The 15,617-nt window shown below is 42.5% G+C and overlaps 1 protein-coding gene and 1 long non-coding RNA gene across 2 annotated transcripts in view; one reads left to right on the forward strand and one right to left on the reverse strand.

Moving 5' to 3' along the window:
• Positions 1 to 15,617, forward strand: part of LOC115644557 (potassium voltage-gated channel subfamily KQT member 1-like) — a 798,115-nt gene that overhangs the window by 429,776 nt on the left and 352,722 nt on the right. The window lies entirely within an intron of this gene.
• LOC115637692 lies at positions 6,949 to 15,114 on the reverse strand. The gene is made up of 3 exons (XR_003997328.1): positions 15,104 to 15,114; positions 9,480 to 9,482; positions 6,949 to 7,042 (listed from the first exon to the last, which is right to left on the reverse strand). It is a non-coding gene; the product is annotated as an uncharacterized LOC115637692 (long non-coding RNA).

Below are 15,617 nucleotides of genomic sequence, written 5' to 3' on the forward strand. Positions count from 1 at the left end.
ACATAATGCAGGCCATGAAATTCTGCACAGTGATTTCTACATCCAGCCCAGCAACTTAGGGTTAAATGGAATCTATCTTTCAGAGAGGCATCCAATCCTGATTTTAATGACCCCAAATGATGAAGGATTTATCACATTACTTGAGCAATCTGTTCCAATGTTTAATTATCCTCAGTTAAAAATTTCCGTTTCCCATTGGGTGTCAGTAGCCCCTATACATACATACTATGCAGATTATTATTGCTTCTGCCAAGAATGATCTTTGCAGCAGAACGGTATAGGAGGGTAGTGCCAGCCATAAAATGGTCACATGCTAATGCTACCTTAAAGGTATATATAAACACCTGCTTTAAAAGGCCACTTTGCACATTTCCAGAATGTAGCCTCACTCTGTTCTTAGCTCACTTACTAGTATATAGAAGTTGGGAAGGTCTTTGAAGAGTGTGTGAATTTTATTAACTACAGTACTTGTATGTACAGGAGTACAGATGGACAATTGTGAGAATTAAGGATGGGGTCAGTGTACTTTACTGCGGATCAAACTAAACAGCTTCTTGTTTGAGAGATACTGGCAACTGACTCCCAATTCATACTGAGAAAGTAGAGCAATTGGCTAGTTATCTTAGGTGCCTATACACGAACGCAAGACGCCTGCGAAACAAACAGGAAGAATTGAAAGTCCTGGCACAGTCAAGGATCTATGGTATGATTGGAACAACAGAGACTTGGTGGGGTAAGTCACATGACTAGAGCATTGTCTTGGATGGGTATAAACTGTTCAGGAAGGACAAATGGGGGAGAAAAGGTGGAGGAGTTGTACTGTACGTAAGAGATCAATATGATTGCTCAGAGCTCCAATATGAAACTGGAGAAAAGCTTGTAGAGAGTCTTTGGGTTAAATTTAGAGGTGAGAGCAACAAGGGCAATGTTATGTTGGGTGTCTGCTATAGACCACCAGACCAGGAGGATGAAGTAGACAAGGCTTTATTTGGGCAACTAACAGAAGTTTCCAGATCGCAGGCCCTGGTTCTCATGGGGGACTTCAATCACCCTGACATCTTCTGGGAGAGCAACACAGCAGTGCACAAACAATCTAGGAAGTTTTTGGAGAGTGTTGGGGAAAACTTCCTGGTGCAAGTCCTGGAGGAACCAACTAGGGACCATGCTCCTCTTGACCTGCTGCTCACAAACAGGGAAGAATTGGTAGGAGAAGTAGAAGTGGATGGCAACCTGGGCAATAGTGACCATGAGATGGTCAAGTTCAGGATTCTGACAAAAGGAAGAAAGGAGAGCAACAGAATACGGACCGTGGACTTCAGAAAAGCGGACTTTGACTCCCTAGGGGAACTGGTGGGTAGGATCCCCTAGAAGGCTAATATAAGGGAGAAAGGAGTCAGGAGAGCGGCTGTATTTTAAAGAAGCCTTACTGGGGGCACAGGAACAAACCATCCTGATGTGCAGAAAGAATAGCAAATATGGCAAGTGAGCAGCTTGGCTTACAGAGAGATCTCGGTGAGCTTCAATACAAAAAGGAAGCTTACAGGAAGTGGAAACTAGGACAGATGACTAGGGAGGAATATAAAAATATTGCTGGAGCATGCAGGGGTTAATCAGGAAGGCCAAAGCACAACTGGAGTTGCAGCTACAAGGATGTGAAAGGTAACAAGAAGGGTTTCTACAGGTATGCTAGCAACAAAAAGAAGGTAAGGTAAAGTGTGGGACCCTTACTGAATGGGGGAGGCAACCTAGTGACAGATGATGTGGAAAAAGCTGAAGTACTCAATGCTTTTTTTGCCTTGGTCTTCACAGACAAGGTCAGCTCCCAAACTGCTGCACTGGGCAGCACAATATGGGAAGGATGTGAGCAGCTCTCAGTGGTGAAAGAACAGGTTAAGGACTGTTGAGAAAAGCTGGATATGCACAACTCCATGGAGCAGGACCTAATATATCTGAGGGTGCTAAGGGAGTTGGCTGATGTGATTGCAGAGCCATTGGCCATTATCTTTGAAAACTCGTGGTGCTTGGGGGAGGTCCCGGACAATTGGAAAAGGCAAATATAGAGCCCATCTTTTAAAAACGGAAGAAGAAGAATCCAGGGAAACAGACTGGTCAGCCTCACCTAAGTCCCTGGAAAAAAAATCATGGAGCAGGTCCTTAAGGAATCCATTTTGAAGCACTTGGAGGACAGGAAGGTGATCAGGAACAGTCAACATGGATTCACCAAGGGCAAGTCATGCCTGATCAATCTGATTGCCTTCTATGATGAGATAACTGGCTCTGTGGATATGGGGAAAGCAATGGATGTGATATATCTTGACTTTAGCAAAGCTTTTGATATGGTCTCCCACAGTATTCTTGCCAGCAAGTTTAAAAAGTATTGATTGGATAAGTGGATAAAAAGCTGGCTAGATTATCGGGCTCAATGGGTAGTGATCAACAGCTCAATGTCTAGTTGACAGCCAGTATCAATCAGTGTGTCCCAAGGGTCTGTCCTGGAGCCTGTTTCGTTCAACATCTTCTTTAATAATCTGGATGAAGGGATGGATTGCACCTGCAGCAAGTTTGCGGATGACACTAAGCTAGGGGGAGAGATAGATATTCTGGAGGGTAGGGATAGAGTCCAGAGTGACCTAGACAAATTGGAGGATTTGGGTAAAAGAAATCGGATGAAGTTTGACAAAGACAAGTGCAGAGTCCTGGATTTAGGACAGAAGAATCCCATGCACTGCTACAGGCTGGGGACCGACTGGCTAAGCGGTAGTTCTACAGAAAAGGACCTAGGGATTACAGTGGATAAGAAGTTGGATATGAGTCAAATGTGTGCCCTTGTTGCCAAGAAGGCTAACGGCATATTGGGCTGCATTAGTAGGAGCATAACCAGCAAATCGAGGGAAGTGATTATTCTCCTCTAGTTGAGGTCACATCTGGAGTACTGTGTCCATTTTTGGGCCCCTACTACAGAAAGGTTGTGGACAAATTAGAAAGAGTCCAGCCGAGGGCAATTAAAATGATTAGAGGGCTGGGGCACATGACTTGTGAGGATAGGCTGAGGCAGCTAGGCTTATTTAGTTTGCTTAAGAGAAGAGTGAGGCAGGATTTGATAGCATTCTTCAACTACCTGAAGGGGGGTTCCAAAAAAGATGGAGCTGGACTTTTCTCAGTGGTGGCAGATGACAGAATAAGGACCAATGGTCTCAAGTGGCAGTGGAGAAGGTCTGGGTTGGATATTAGGAAAAATTATTTCACTAGGAGGGTGATGAAGCACTGGAATAGGTTACCTAGGGAGGTGGTGGAATCTCCATCCTTAGAAGTTTTTAAGGCCTGAGTTGACAAAGCCCTGGTTGGGGTGATTTATTTGAGATTGGTCCTGCTTTGAGCAGGGGGTTGGACTAGATGACCTCCTGAGGTCTCTTCCAACCCTAATCTTCTATGATTCTATAACCATCTCCCCAGATAATGAACCAACACCTCCTTGTTTAGATTTTACCAGCTGTAGAAGAATCCAGGTCCAATTCACAGCACAAAACTCTCCTTGCACCTCTAAACCTCATTGACCAAGACTGGTTGAATTTGAACCAGAGAAAACTTTGCATTTGTCAGCTGCTGACCTGGATCTGCTCCATGAATAAAACTAATCTGGATCAAATCAATGATGTTATCAATTCCATTTCCACACAAAGACAGGCTGGATTCCATCAGATTGTTGATCACATATATCAGTTCTGCTGATCCCATCTTCAAAGATGGTTTGGTGTTGAAGAAAATGTTCTTGGCCTCCTTTACAGTTGCTGTATGAAGCTTGAGAAATTCTTTATGTTGTGACTGATAGAAGCAGAGAAATATTAAAGCTAGGATAACATCAGTTTAGGATGGTAAGGTTCTTACAATTTTTAAATACGGGGCTTCATGGTTGAGAGGGCTGGTAATGGAAGAGAGAAACTTTCAGTTCTGTCAGTGTCTTAAATCCAGGCCATGTAGGTATTGCTCAAAAGATACCATCTATTTCCCATTTTGTTGTCCTGTTGTTTGAGTCAGATGAAGCTAATTAACATTGATTAACAGGGTGTTATGTGAATGTTTTCTGTTATTTTTACGTGCTTTAGTTTACATCTCCTGCTCCAAGCTTTGCTTTGAGTTTCAGGTTTGGGCACACTCAATTTTTCAAAGTAAACTCATTTGAAACTGCTGTGTTTCAAGTGGTTTTGCATCAAGACAATGCAAAACCTTAGATTTTACATAATTTCTAAGCAAGAAGATGCATCTGCTCAGACTTGTTTGAAACTGGGCCCAGGCTTAGGGGTTTATGAACATTGTCAGAGTTTTGCATTTGTAAAGCAACCCCAAATCATGTCACTGTTGTGAGGACTTTGGGTATTATTGGGAACAGTCTATACCAGTGGTGGGCAACCTATGGCCCATAGGCTGCACGCAGCCCATCAGGGTAATCCTCTGGAGGGCCGTCAGACTGTTTGTTTACACTTGCATGTCCACCCGCAGCACCCAGTGGCCGCAGTTCACCATTCCTGGTGAATGGGAACTGCGGGAAGCAGTGCAGGCCTGGCTGCCTTTTCCCATAGCTCCCATAGATCAGGAACGGCAAACCACAGCCACTGGGAGCTGCTGGCGGCCGTGCAAATATAAACAAATGGTCTGGCGGCCCACCAGTGGATTACCCTGATGGGCCGCAGATTGCCCACCACTGGTATATGAGCATTGTGTGGATAAGCAGAGAACGTATGTTTCCAAGTGTGCCACCTTTCATCATTTTTTTTTGTTAAAAACATTGAGAATGAAAGTTACAAGAACTCCATTGTCAGATAACAGACTGTAAAAAGATGTCTGCATAAAATGGTGCCCCACTATTTAAATATACCTTTGTACCTAGGTTTTCAAAAATGGCCTCCAACATTGCTGAAATGATTACATGCTTAACTACAGCAAATCAGGCAGTTAGACATCTAAATCAGTGCAGTTGTGAGCATAGCTATTTAAAAGCACATTTGATTGCAGATGAAAAGATACGATCATAGTCTAGTTTAAAAAACCCTAAGGCCTTAAGGCTTTTGTATTCATAGCTATTTCTATTATCATGATAATTCCCAATGTGAGTAGGTAAAAATATTTTATGGGTATCATTTACTTCTATAAACCTCAGTTGTTGTTGTTAAATCGAACCAAATGTTTTTATTTTGAGTCAGTTTGACATTAAAGTGCATCTGCCAAGGTGCTGTGATGTGTCATGAGAGTCATAGTTTGGGTGTTTCACAACCCCATGGTTTCTTATGGGGTGGGCTCTTTGGCCAGTTTACATCTCCCAGGATGCAACATGGGAGTCACGTGGCTGTGATGCATCATGAAAGAATTAGACTGGTCAGGAAGCCCAATCCACAGGGATGATTCATGGCGCTGGGCAGTTGAAAGTTAAATTTTTGATTTTTTTTATCCCAAATTGAGATGAAAACAAATGCAGAAATATCATAAACCCTGTGGGATAGAAATTCTAATTTTAAATCAGCTGTAATAAATATCCCCCCTCCGGTGTAATTTTAGAAAAATGAGTTTCAGGTACATGGTTCCTTTTCTTCTACTTATCACATGCCAGTGCTAACGGTGTGCAAGACAAAACCAATATAATTGAAGAAGATCTTATCTTTCACCAAAAACAAAAAAATGCACAATTTGAGAATAAATGCAATAACAGGCTAAATCCTGCAGACCTAGTTTGGGCAAAACTCCCAAGTGGAGTGCAAAATTTGATGAAAGGATTTTTAAAATGATAAATTGTAGCAGTTCTTCCCAAACTGTGAACACGGCTCCCTTTGGGAGCCATGAAAAGTTCACAGGGGAGCCAGGAGTGTTTATGGAAAACTTTAATCAATATGCCCATATTTTCCTAATTAACAGATTATTAAATTAGGCTTCAAAATCACTTTCATCTTAATTGTGGGTCTGTGTTTTATGATGCTGCAACCGCTGGCACCAGGAGCCCCTCTGTGCCCTGTGTTCCTGTAGGGAGCCTTCACCAGAGAGAGTCCCTGCTGTGGGAAGCACTGACGCCCACAACTATTTCACATTTGGGGACAATGTGTACCTTCAAGTCAGCGGCACTGCTATGGGTACCCGCATGGCCTCACAGTATGTCAACATTTGTATGGCTGACTTAGAACAACGCTTCCTCAGCTCTCGTCCCCTAGCGCCGCTACTCTACTTGCACTACATTGATGACATCTTCATCATCTGGACCAATAGAAAAGAAGCCCTTGAGGAATTCCCCCATGATTTCAACAATTTCCATCCCACCATCAACCTCAGCCTGGACCAGTCCACACAAGAGATCCACTTCCTGGACATTACAGTGCTTATAAGCGATGGTCACATAAATAACCCCCCTATACCAGAAACCTACTGACCGCTATACTTATCTACATGTCTCCAGCATTCATCCAGACCACATCACACGATCCATTGTCTACAGCCAAGCTCTGAGATACAATCGCATTTGTTCCAATCCCTTAGACAGAGACAAAACCTACAAGATCTCTATGAAACTTTCTTAAAACTACAGTACCCTCCTGCTGAAGTGAAGAAACAGATTGACAGAGTCAGAAAAGTACCCAGAAGTCACCTACTCCAGGACAGACCCAACAAAGAAAATAACAGAACACCACTAGCCTCACCTTCAGCCCCCAACTAAAACTTCTCCAGTGCATCATCAAGGATCTACAACCTATCCTGAAGGACGATCCCTCACTCTAACAGATCTTAGGAGACAGGCCAGTCCTCGCTTATAGACAGCTCTCCAAACTGAAGCAAATACTCACCAGCAACCACACAACAAAAACACTAACCTAGGAACTTATCCTTGCAACAAAACCTGTTGCCAACACTATCCACATATCTATTCAAGGGACACCATCATAGGACCTAATCACATCAGCCACGCCATCAGAGGCTCGTTCGCCTGCACATGTATTAATGTCATATATGCCATCAAGTGCCAGCAATGCCCCTCGCCATGTACATTGGCCAAACCGGACAATCTCTACACAAAAGAATAAATGGACACAAATCAGATGTTACAATTATAACATTCAAAAACCAGTCGGAGAACACTTCAACCTCCCTGGTCACTTTTACAGACCTAAAAGTCGCAATTCTTCAACAAAAAAACTTCAAAAACAGACTCCAACTGAAGAACTGGAATTAATTTGCAAACCGGACACCATTAAATTAGGCTTGAATAAAGACCGGGAGTGGATGGGTTATTACACAAAGTATAAACTATTTCCCCATGCTAATTTTTCCCCTACTATTACTCACACCTTCTTGTCAATTGTTTGAAATTGGCCATCCTGATTATCACTACAAAAGTTTTGTTTTTTCTCCTGCTGATAATAGCCCATCTTAATTGATTAGTCTCATTAGAGTTGGTATGGCAACCTCTATTTTTTCATGTTCTCTTCCTTCCGATGAAGTGGGTTTTAGCCCATGAAATCTTATGCCCAAATAAATTTGTTAGTCTCTAAGGTGCCACAAATACGCCTCATTCTTTTTACTGAGCAAGAAATCTCTCTGCTGAAAGCCCCCTGATGGAGGATAGGGCAAAGAGAGACTCCCAGTGCCACTGCTGGCAGCAGCACTAGCACTTGTTGATAGGGGAAGGGGTTAATGGGGAGACAAATGCATCTTGTCTTTATAATGTGATTATTTTTACCAATTGCTAAGCTGACATGTTGCAAACGGTTGGCTGAAGAGGATGATGATTTTAATAAAGTTAAGCAGAAAAGGAAGAAAAGTAGACAATCTGATGATAGTTATGTTATGTTTGGATTTTTGTATCTTGTGTCCAAGACCAGTTGATAGAACAAATTATGAAGAGTCAGTATCTTGCACTGCATCTTGATATATCCACAAGTATTAGCCAACATGGCTCAGCTTCTGTGTTATGTGAGATTTGTCAAAGTAGGAACAATGGTTGAAAAACTTGTATAGACCCATTCTAGTAATAGACCCATTCTTCTCACTGGAATCTTAGGTTGTGTCCAAACATGCCAAAAATCCATATTTTCAAATTAGTTTTTAAAATGTGAATTACAGGGATTAGATTGGATTATATAAGGCCTTGTCTGTACTACCACTTACGTCGATGTAAGTTATGTCACTCAAGGGTGTAAAAACCCACTACCCTGAGCAATGTAATTTACATAGTCTACACCACACTATGTTGGCAGGAGACACGTTCACGTTGATGTAGCTTCTGCCTCTCGTTGAGGTGGATTAGTTACACTCTTCCATAGGCTTATCGCGTCTTCACCAGACGTCCTAAATCAACGCCGCCGCATCAATTGCAACGGCGCGGATTTAACGCAGTAGTGAGGACAAACCCTAATTAAACAAACTGTATGTAGTTGAATAAAGTTGCAAAACCATCTGAACTATAGTGTCCCTCTTGCATCTAATGTCCTGAGTTGATAAAGAAAAGGTATTTGGTTGTGGGGAGCCACCAAGTTTTAAGCAGCAAAGAATCCTGTGGCACCTTATAGACTAACAGACGTTTTGGAGCATGAGCTTTCGTGGGGGAATACCCACTTCCTCAGATGCATGACATGCATCTGACAAAGTGGGTATTCACCCATGAAAGCTCATGCTCCAAAACGTCTGTTAGTCTATAAGGTGCCACAGGATTCTTTGCTGCTTTTACAGATCCAGACTAACACGGCTACCCCTCTGATACTTGACACCAAGGTTTAAAATATCTGTAAAGGAGCTGCAATAATCAACAGTTTGGAAACCACAGGATCACAGTGACAAATATTCTATATATTTGGTATTAGTAAAATAAGAGAATGGCTGCTGTTTCTGACTCTTAGGCCAAACATGACTCTTACGCCAAACATGGTGTCGAAATCTTGAAGTTGATAGTGTCTCTTTCTTACTCCCGGTTTTCTATGGCAGACCATTGTTATGTACATGATCAGTATAGTCTGCAATATGTTTTAAAGGGCATCAACATTTAGAGGGAAAACATACATTCACTTGTTTAAATATTATGTATATCTGTTTGCAAAGTAGTATTTCTCAGTTCTTGGTATCCAAATGAATCGCAGTATTAAATACATGAATCAGTCAGGAAATTTTTAAAAATGACACTACTACATTAGAGAGTGACTTCAAAGGTTTTAGTAGGGAATGCACAAGACTTTAGAAGGGTGGTGTTCAAGTTCATCAAAATAATCAGAAAGCAATATTGAAGCAGGGTTTCAGAGTAAACAAGCACAACATTATTATTACTTTTACACAGCTTCAAGCAAACAGAGACTAGAGGCATGCTTTCTGTCCATCCTGGCTAATAGCCATTGATGGACCTATCCTCCGTGAACTTGTCTAGTTCTTTTTTTAACCCTTGTCTAGTCTTGGCCTTCACAGCATCCTCTGGCAAGGAGTTCCATGGATTGACTGTGCATTGTGTGAAAAAATACTTCCTTTTTCTTGTTTTAAATCTGCTGCCTATTAATTTCATTTGGTGACCCCTAGTCTTGTGTTATGAGAAGGAGTAAATAACACTTTCTCATGATTTTATAGACCTCTATCATATCCCCTCTTAGTCGTTTCTTTTCCAAGTTGAAAAGTCCTCGTTTCATTAATCTCTCCTCATATGGCAGCCAGTCCATACCCATAATAATTTTTGTTGCCCTTTCTGAACTTTTACCAATTCCAGTAGACCTTTTTTGCAATGGGGCGACCACATCTACACACAGTATTCAAGATGTAGGCATACTGTGGAATTATATAGAGGCAAGATGGTATTTTCTGTCTTATTAGCTATCCCTTTCTTAATGATTTCCAACATTCTGTTTGCTTTTTTGACTGCTGCTGCACATTGAGTGAATGTTTTCAGAGAACTATCCACTATGACTCTAAGATCTCTATTTTGAGTGGTAACAGCTAATTTAGACCCCATCATTTTATTGGAGGTTCGGATGTTTTTCTGTTTATTTTTTGGCTGCTTATTTGTCTTACTTTCTTGATATACCATTAATCCTTGAGGGATTGGTGATCAGTGTTATCTTTTCCCTGTTGAGCCATTTCACCAGTTTAAAGCTCTTCATCTGGGATCTCAAAGTGCTTTAGAATTATTAATGAATTAAGCCTCATGACTCTTCTGAGGGAAGTATGTTTTGTACCTATTTTACAAATGTATCAACTAAAGCACAGAGAGGGTAAGGGACATTCCCAAGTTCACACAGCGAGTCACGGGCCAAACTGAGATAGAACCCAGATGTCCTACCTCTGTATCCTCTGCTCTAACTACTAAACCACAGTTATAATAACTACTCAGCTGATATCTAAGGGAACCACGTAGGTGGATCCCTGTGCCCATTCAGATCCAGTTGCAGGATCTTACCTTTACTGAGTATAAATCACAGCTCATAATAGACTACAATGGCCCTGATTAGCAGAACACCTAAGCATGTGCTTAAAGTTAAGTGTTTTACTGAATCAGGGCCTTAATCAGGCTAAAACTAAATCCAGGCAATGGTTCTATTTACACATCCTAATTTCTGAAAGGATTGAAAATGTGGAAATGAATCCCAGTGTTTACATATTGAGTCAAACACATTTCATTCTAGATCCCAAAGAGGGGTGGATGTTACTTTTTTTTTTATAGAGGAAGCCAGATGGGGCAAGAGACTTTTTCTGTCAGTGCTTATTTAGATGCTTCCATTTAAGCACTTAAATGAAGGCCAGATTTTCAAAGTGCTCTGCAGGTAGCAACTCTCATTGTGACACTCAGGGCTAGATTTCTGAAAGAACTCGGTACCCAATATTCTATTGTCAATTGCTCTCTCTGACTTGTTTTTTCATTAAGAAAATGGGGATAATACTTTCCTACCTCACATTCATGCCATGAGAATACAGTAGAACCTCAGAATTATGAACACCCTGGAAATGGAGTTGTTTGTAACTCTGAATAAAACATTATCATTCTTCTTTCAAAAGTTTGCAACTGAACATTGACTTAATAAAGTTTTGAAACTTTACTGCACAGAAGAAAAATGCCGTTTTCCCTTTATTTTTGTGGTACTTTATGTTTAACACAATACAGTTCTGTATTTACTTTTTCTTGTTTTGCCTTTGCTACTTACTGATTGTGTACTTCCGGTTCCATATGAGGCATTTGGTTGATGGGTCAGTTTATAGCTCTGGTGTTCATAACTCTGAGGTTCTACTGTAAATCCATTATTGTTTCTGAGCTGCTCTGATTCTATAATAATGGGGATCACCTAAGCCTTAGCTGTATTTTATACTTGATATATATAATTTATAGATAGTATTTTGCATTTTTAAACACATCATAAAAAACTTTTCCCTTGATACTGCAGTTTAAGTCCCTACTGGTATATAATTGAGAGCAATTATTTATTTTTCAAAAGAAATATAAAACCCTGAGCTGCCTGAAAGCCATTAAAATTTTAATTCTTAGAAATGTTCCCTGACTTGACTGTGATCCAGTTTCTGTGCAGGTGAGGTAGGAATTAAAATTAATGAACCCAAACAAACTAGTGTTTCAGAAACTCAGTCTTTGCCAGGCATTATATTTTCATGACAGAAATCAGTGAAGTGTGAATATAGTGCTCAATCACTGATGTATATTAAGAACTCAGTGTTGTTCCCATAAATGTTGAATACAGAGAAGAGGGAAATGAACTCTTACAGTACACAGAATAGAAACTCAATAACAGTTTTTTTTTAAAAAAGGAATAAACCATAGCAAAATGAATAAGGTGGCTTCAGTCCAATTCACAGTGGATAGTTGTGAACATCTTGTCTTCTATTGTAAGAGGTACAATTGCTTGTCATCCTTCCTACTAGTCTCATCAGAAAGGTCAAGAACTGAATAAGCCTGGTTGTTGAACAATCTTTCTATTACTAGGAGTGATTCTGTCAGGTCAGCAGATTGATAGGCATGATGATACATGTATTGCACATGGAGTTTGGAAAAATAGAGCACGTTGGTCTCAAGTTCTGTGTCTCTGGCACCTTTTACTAATAATGTATTCATTTCATTTTGTATAAATTTTAACAAGTTGTTTAAATATCTGGGACAAAGTCCCAAGGTTAAGTGAATCGAATAATACATTTCCCCAGAGAGGATCAATGTCAGTCTTAACTGACGGGGCAAAAATTTGTGAATGTTGGTCAGAATCTGTTTGGCTGCCAGAGATTCAAGGAACTGAGCATCAAATGAGATCAGAAACTAAGGTAAGGGGAAATTATCGAAGCCAATGATGTAAGAGGATTCCACTTATCCAACTAGTGGCCAGATTTAGAATAATTTGTGACCTCTATAATTCAGCCAGTTATGGTAGCAGTCATTCCTCTCTCAGCAGTGTCCAGAAGCAGTTTGGTCACTTCAGAGGGGGAAAAATATATCTCTTTAATTCTAGTTTTACAGGGAAAAGATACCCCTATGAAATCATTTTCAGATAAAACTGGTTGGTGCCCAGCTGCAGGTGAATTGTATGCATGTTTGGTGATGAATTTAGATTACCTCTTTACATATGTGTCTTAATTACTAGAGGACCAAATCTGAACATCCCTACTCCTTCCCCAATAAACACACTTTTGTGATGTTGTCGAAAGACTAATGAACTAGTCTTTACTAAATCAGTAAAGATTTGGGGTTCACATAAACATCCAAAAGTTCAGGTGCCATCTTCCCCACACAATCCTCCTCAGCCAATAAGCTCCATCTGCCTTCAGTTATTTTCTTGGGAGAGGCTCTGTAGTTTGCTGCACCTTCCACTGTGCTCATGGGCAACTTCAGGGTCATCTCCCCCAGGCCATGGCTACACTTGCAGATGTAGAGCGCTTTGGGTTAAACTAGCCTTCGGAGAGCTCAGTAGGGAAAGCCCTGCAGTTTGTACGAGCTGAAAGCTGCAAATGCACTGGCATGGCCACATTTGCAGCACTTGAAGTGGCATTTGGAGCGGTGCATTATGGGCAGCTATCCCACAGACCACCTCTTCCCATTCTGGCACTGTGGCTTGTTGGAAGGGGGCATGGGGTGAGGGGCATTCTGGATCCTGTCCCAACACCCCATGATGCATCACTTTGCATCCCAGCAGTCCTTGTGTTTCCGTCCACATTTGGCACCATCTTTCAACAGCTTCTGTGCAGAGTGCGCTTTGTCTTCCCTTTCGGCCCGTGGGAATGGAGCCCAAACTGCTGCGGAACATGCTGATGAGTCTTGCCAGCACGTCTCGTTTGGCAGTCGAATTACTGCTTAAGTGACAGTGAGGAGTCCGATGATATTGAGTCGTGTAACGCATACGACATGAAATTGCTTGTCTCATTCAAGGACATGCTCTCCACTGTGGAACACCACTTTTGGGCTCGGGAAACAAGCAATGAGTGGTGGGATCACATCATCCTGCAAGTCTGGGATGACGAGCAGTGGCTGCAGGACTTTCGGATGAGAAAAGCCGCTTTCATTGGACTGTGTGATGAGCTCGCCTCCACCCTGCAGCACAAAGTCACAAGATTGAGAGCTGCCTTGACGATGGAGAAGCAGGTGGCTACTGCAATCTGGAAGCTGGCAACCCCAGACAGCTATCGATCGATCGCTAACCAGCTTGGAGTGGGAAAGTCGTCGGTTGGAATTGTGTTGATGCAAGTTTGAGGGCCATTAATTTACATCCTGCTCAGAAGAACCGTGACTCCGGGTAACGTGCATGACATTGTGGCTGGCTTTGAACAAATGGGTTTCCCAAACTGCGGAGGGGCGATAGATGGGGACGCATATTCCTATTCTGGCACCAGCCCACCTAGCCTCCGAGTACTTTAACTGAAAGGGGTGTTTCTCCATGATTCTCCAGGCACTTGTGGATCACTGTGGTCATTTCATTGACATTAACACAGGCTGGCCTGGAAGGGTGCATGACGCATGCATCTTTTGGAACATTGGCCTTTTCAGGAAGCTGTAAGCCAAGACATTTTCACCAGACCAGAGGATCACCATAGGGGAAGTCGAAATGCCTATTGTGATGCTTGGAGACCCTGCTTATCCTTTAATGCCATGGCTCATGAAACAGTACACAGGGAGCCTTGACAACAGCCAGGAATGGTTCAACTACAGGCTGAGCCAGTGCCGAATGTCTGTGGCGTGTGCTTTTGGCCTTTTGAAGGGCCATTGGTGCTCTCTTTATGGGAAGCTGGACTTGGCCGAAGACAGCATCCCCTCGGTTATATCTGTGTTCTGTACCGTCCATAATATTTGGAAGGGAAGGGTGAAAGCTTCACTCAGGCATGGGCCTCGGAGGTTCAACACCTGGAGGCTGAATTTGCACAGCCAGAGAGCAGGGCTATTAGAAGGTCCCAGCGTGGGGCTGCAAGGATTAAGGATGCCTTGATGAAGCAATATGAGGCTGAAAGCCACCGGTAATGTCTGGTGCCCTGCACGGGAGTTAAGTGCAGTGGCTATGTTTGGTACACCGACTTGCAGTGTTTGTTGTTTTCCTGGGCTAAAGTATATTTTGATTTATGCACTAAGAAAGTATGTTTTCAAAGTAAAAAACTCCATTTATTGAAAAGAAAATTAATTTATTGAAAAAAAAAACCAAAGTAACACAGAAATACCAAAAGGGCAAGCGGGGTGGGGGGACCGGTTCACTCGTAGACTTGAGTATGTCTTGATTTCATACTCTCAAATTCTGTCTGGAGTTCTGTGCACTGAGTGCTGCACTTCAGGGTGGCTATAAGGCATGTTGAGGGGGGTTGAGTGCAGTGGATAAGGGCTGTAGTTTTTATGGGTGGGTGGGGAAGCTACAGGTGTAGGAGGCAGCTGGGGGTGGTAAGAACCCGGATGTTGGGGAAAGTGGGTTGGAAGGACATGTGGGCACAAGGGGAAGAGTTCTGTGGGGGGGGGCCAGCACGGTAGTGTTCTGCCTGCATGGCGACAAGCATCTGGATAGAGTCCGCTTGGCGCTCCATTATGCTAATCAACCATTCCGTGCTTTGCCACCCGTGCATTGCATTTTCCTGGTGGATCCTCCTTTTGCTCTCCCTCCACTTCTTTGCCTTTTGATTCTTGTTTACAGACTGCTGCATGACTTCATACAGCATATCTTCTTTGCTTTTACGCAGCCTCTTCCTGAGTCTTCTCAGTCTGTCAGATAAGAATGACGGCTGAGATCTCAAGGTTGCACCTATACAGTCAAAATGCAACACTTAACAGAAGCAGTATTGTACGCACCAGACAGAGCAATGATTCCCCCGCACTTAAGGAGGGCAATCACAAAAACCATACTTTGCCTGTCCCAAAGTGAGCACACACAACCCACGGGAACCCCAGAAATGGTGAATAAGCACAGGGTACAGAGGGACTGATAGTTTCACGGCTGTACTGTCCTCTGGGTTTCTGTGCCTTGGGGAGAGCCAACAGCTGCAGGAGGCACCTACACTGAACACTATCCAAACATTCTCCACAGGAGTTTGTCCTGGAAGATATCTCACTGCTGAAGGTGACCAGGGAAGCCTACAATGCGGCTTCCGCCCTGGCCCATATGCAGCTTACCCGTGTGCAGCAATGGTCCCCCTCCTCACCCAAAGAGCCC

The sequence above is a fragment of the Gopherus evgoodei genome, chromosome 1 (assembly GCF_007399415.2).
Source record: "Gopherus evgoodei ecotype Sinaloan lineage chromosome 1, rGopEvg1_v1.p, whole genome shotgun sequence".
Lineage (NCBI taxonomy): Eukaryota > Metazoa > Chordata > Testudines > Testudinidae > Gopherus > Gopherus evgoodei.